Consider the following 5,303-nt stretch of genomic DNA (forward strand, 5'->3'; position numbering starts at 1 on the left):
ATTAAAATTTAAAACTGTAATAACAATTTTGAGACATGTTACAAATGTTAATCTCCAAAAGTTCAAGTCCTGATCACATAATTTCAACATTATCTAGGTACTTGTTATTTCTCTTCCCTGTTTATTAACACCTCTACTAGAAGACTAGAAAGAGAAAAAGAAAGAAATGAAAATTAAAAGGATACTAGTGACTGTGGAAAGAAATGGTTAAACCAATTAAAATCAGGGTTTCACTTAATCTATTGCATTTATGCTGTCCCTTTTTAGTTCTCCATTTGATAAGGCTTGGGATTAGTTATCCTGTGAACTGTTCTAACAGGTAAAAGACTGGGAGACAAAGGGATTAGTAGAAGTTGTATTTTAAAACCATAGATGCCCCCCTGTTAAAACATAAAAGATATATTATTAATTATCCAAGAGCAAAATACCTATGTTCAAGCTGTCACTCTCTTGATTCAATAGGCTTTTAAAATTTATTAATGAACAACTAAGCAGAAGAAACTAACCAGTGGATTCTAAATTGGAAAAGATTTTCTTTCTTAGTCATTTGGGCCAAATTTGGGTAAAATTTTGTGGCCAAAGCTCATGACTTTAAACTGATATTCTCAAAAACATTAAAATGATAAATAACCTGGAATGATGTATAGTGAGGATAAACAGGTTAAAGGATGTTATCACAGTTGTCTTGTGTGGGAAAAGTGGCATAACATATTGTTAAAGATATGTGTAACTAGGAAATGATAGTAATTAGCTAGCATTTATGTAGTCCTTTAAGGTTTACAAAGCAATTTTTGTATATTATCTCATTTAATCCTTAAAATAAATGTGAAATAAGCATTTACTAAGTGCCTACTATGTGCCAGACACTGTGTTAAATACTTTATAAACATTATCTCATTGGATTCTCATTATAGCATTGGGAGGTATGTGCTGTTATTATCCCCATTTTACAGTTGAGGAAACTGAGGCAGATAGGTTAAATAACTTGCCCAGGGTCACCCAGCTAGGAAGTGTCTGGGGCTGGATTTGAATGCAAATATTCCTGACTAGGTGTAGTACTCTATCCACTTCACCATCTATCTAACACAATAACCTTGTGACATAGGTGCTATTATTAATCCATTTTAAAGATGAGGAAAATGAAGTTGAAAGAGGTTAAGGGATTTACTCACAGTCACTCAGCTAATAATGGTATAGGACAGGGTCTGACTTCATGAAAGGAAATAAGTCTTACAATGAGAATAAAAGATTACCATCCTCATTTTACAAACATAACAATCTTTTGTTGTTTTACCTTTCCATCTGTCTTACAATTTCTAACCCTGTTCTTTAATCCCCGTATGACCTCCAATCTTACCACCCTTCAGATCTTTCCTAGCTAATCATCCCTGTTGTGCTGGCTGTGTTCTTTTTCCCCTTTGTAATCCATGGATGAACTCTACACTATCCAGTTCTTGAATTCCTTGCCCTCCCCGCCCCCTCTTCCCCCCCCCCCCCCCCCCCCCGCCCCCATCTTATCACCAATCTTGTCTTGCCAAGCCCCAGTCCTGGGTTACACCCACTATCCATTTGCCTTCCCTTTTATCTACATGCTACTAAATGAAGCAGGAGAAAGTCATGGAGCTCCTGACTGTATTCACTATGAATTTATGTCACATACCTTTAACAGAACTCCCACTTAAGCAGGGTAATCCTTTTATACCTCTCTGATGACTTCCCATGGTACTCACCAGAGTGCCTTTTACAAACATTTTCATCTCTCCTCAGACTTCCCATGATTTTCCCTCTCCCCAATCTCTCAGCTGAGAACCTTGCCTAATATTTCACTGAAAAAAAAAGTGATGCCATTAATTGAAATCTTTCTTTTCTCCCCTCTTCTTTATTTCATTTCACTCAAATGCCTTTCTCTACTACCTTCCTTTTTCTCCACTACCAGCCTCATATGAAGAGGTAGACTTTCCCCTTATCAAGGCAAATGTACATACAAAAGTGATGTCATTCTATCCTATCTTAGGCAGATTTCCTCCTCTATTATCCCTATATCACTGATCTTTAAACTTTCTAGATTTTCATGACACTCTTCTATCCTGGTTTTCCTACCTTCCTTACTAAGGTGTATGGGGTGTTCAAGGAGGACAAGCAGCACTCATGTGAAGGCTTGCCTAACCCTTTTCAGGGCTACGTGTCCATCTTTGTTGTCTACCTTCACCCAATTTTCACTTGTGTCCCTAAGAAGCTGTAGTATTCTTTAGCAGCCACACCCTGGTAAACCCTCTTGGCAAATAGGCTAAACCAGGTTGAAGGTAACTGGCAGGTCTTAAACTTGTCAATGAATTAGGGCAATGTCTACCCCAAGCATGTGAAGACTTCTTCTGGGAGAATGGATGGATGAGAACAATTTGTTACAGTGTCCATGAAGCAGGTGATATGAAACTTGGTCAGGCATTTGATCAAGATGCCAAGGTCATCCACTGCATGCTGAGCCATGGCCAGTCATTGTGACTTTTGCCCTGCCAGTAGACTTCAATGACTCTAGAAGAGAGAATAATGATGATGACTTTATGCAACTCTACCTTACTGAAATCGAATTTAAGTGCAAGAAGAAGTCACTTATGATGTCATTGGTCCTCTTTGAAAATTACTATCAATAGCAACCACTGATCTAACCATTCCTTCCCAATCTCCTTTGCTAGAGCTTGCCCCAGGCATTATCTGCAAGTCATGAGTATTTCCCAAAGTTCTGCTCTGGGCCCCCTTCTTTTCTCCCTCTATAATATTTAGCCTAGTAGATTCAATTATTATTTCTTTGCAGATGATTCTCAGATCTATTTCTTTTTTAGCCCTAAACTCTCTTATGGTTTTAACTGCTTATTGAAATCTCAAATTGGAAATCTTATAGATATCTTTAACTCACCATGTTCAAAGTGAACTCATTATTGTCCCCCTTCCAAACCCTCCTTTTTTTCTAACTTCCTCATTATTGTTGAGGGCATCACTATCCTTCACGTCACCAGGCTCAAAACGTATTACTATCCTCAACTCTTTCTCAACCCCCATATTCAATCTATTGCCAAGTCTTGTAGATTCTACCTTTAAAATATCTCTCATATATATGCCCTTCTCTCTTCTGTCTTAGCCATAATCCTGGTTAAGGCCCTTGTCACTTCATGTCTGGAATTTAACAATAGCCTTCTGCTTGGTTTTCCTGCCTCAAGTCTCTCCTCATTCCACTTCATTTTCTACTCACTTGGCAAATGATCTTCCTAAACAGGCCTAACTGGGTCATTCCTCTATATAATAAACTGCAGTGGTTTCTTTTCACCTCCAAAATCAAATATAAAATCTGTTTGGCTTTTAAAACCCTTTGTAATCTGGAACTTTACAACCTTTCTAGTCTTCTCTCACCTTCCTCCCCTCTATGATCCAGTGACACATGCTGCTCCTCTCACGAGATAGTCTATTTCCCAACTCAAAGCATTTTCACTGGCTGTTTCCCATTCTTGGAATGTTCTTCTTCCTCATCTGTCTCCTGGCTTTCTAAAATCCCACCTTCTGTAAGAAACTTTTCCCTGTTCTCCTTAATGCTAGTGTTTTCCTTTTGAGATCATATCCAATTTATTCTGTATATATCCTATTTATATGTTTTTGACTCTCTTTATATTCCTAGAAAAAAAGGTGTATAAAAAAATGCTTTTATAAACATGAGGGAGATGTCATTTTCATCTGAGGGGAAATGTAGTGGGGAGGAAGGGAGGATGAGTTCAAAAGATCAGTAGAGATTTCACAGAGAAGGGATAATACCTGGGCTAGACGTTGAAGAAAGAGAAGGATTTTAATCTGAAGACCTGTGGTGGGAAGTATATTTCACTAGTCAAAGAGAGTAAGAGAAGAGGTTAACGGAAACCTCAGAAGCTTCTGGTTTCCACATTTTCTCATCTTTCCAAAGAAGTATAAAATTGTTATTGTAGTTGGAGTTGAAATCATTATCATTTAATTTTTAACAATTTCTTTTCTAAATATTGCTCAAAGATTCAAGACTAAAAATTTTTTTTGTCTTTTTGTTTTTAATAGGGATTTTAGTAGCTCTGGGGCAGTAATTCAATTCCACAAATATTTACTGAGTTACTAAGGTGGGCCAGCCTGGCGCTGTGTTAGGCTCTGGGGATAAAAAACAAAGGAGAAAAGTAACTATACTCAAAGAGCTCCCCTTCTAGGGTCAGCTTTACTTTTCTAGTTTTTTTGTGTCAATCAGGTGAAACATATAGATACTTTCTCATAATATGTACACATATGCACATACATGTATGTATACACATACACATAAATGTGTATATGCATACACATGTACATCCACACATATCTCCATTATTTAAGGAACTACTAAGTTTCAGTTAGAGGTTAAGTGAAAATAAAGATGTAATTTTTTCCCCCATCAAAGTTCACAGACTGCCCCCCCCCTCCCCTCCAGGTTAAGAATTCCCTGAGCGGGGGGATGTGCCCAGACTTCAACAGTTTGGCAGTCAGCCCAGAACTTCCAGAACTGAAATGCAAATCAAGTGAGTGCATCTGTTAGATCTGGGGACAGAGAAGTAGAGACTGAAGCCACCTGGATGCAAGACTGGCATCAGATGAAGTGGAATTCACGTTGCTTCTGGAAAAACCAGAATTGTTCTGACTTTCTGAGTTAATTAAATAAACTGGTAACTGACTTATTTTGTCATGAGTGGAAGAATCTTGGGCATAACACCCTGACCATCTGGGAGCATCTAATGGGAGCTGATCTGGAGGATCTTTTATCTGCTTGCTACTGGGGTCTTAAGAAGATCATGTACTAGTCCAGGGAAGAGTATGTATTCATTAATTTGATATTGTTTGTTTTAATTATTTATAATAGAGAGATTAAAGAGATGTCTACTACTGTCTTTTTTGTAAACGATCTCATTCTGAGATGAAAGCTCCAGGGAATGGATGCAAGGGGAAGAGTTTCTTTAAGTAGGATGGGGGCCATCCTAAATAATAAGAGTGGATATCTTCATTGGCTGACACTTCCACAGCTCCCTCTGGTGTTGTATAGCACACATTGTTTAGTAGTTTTCAGTCATAGCCTGCTCTGTCACCCCATTTGGGATTTTCCTGAAAAAGATACTAGAGTGGTTTGCCCTTTCTTCTCCAACTCATTTTACAGATGAGGAAACTGAGACAAATAGGATTAAGTGACTGACTCAGGGGTCACACAGCTAGGAAGTGTCTGAGGTCAGATTTGAACTCAGGGAGAGGAATCCTCTTGACTCCAGGCCAGGCAA

Source organism: Notamacropus eugenii, chromosome 3, assembly GCF_028372415.1.
Source record: "Notamacropus eugenii isolate mMacEug1 chromosome 3, mMacEug1.pri_v2, whole genome shotgun sequence".
Taxonomy (NCBI): Eukaryota; Metazoa; Chordata; class Mammalia; order Diprotodontia; family Macropodidae; genus Notamacropus; species Notamacropus eugenii.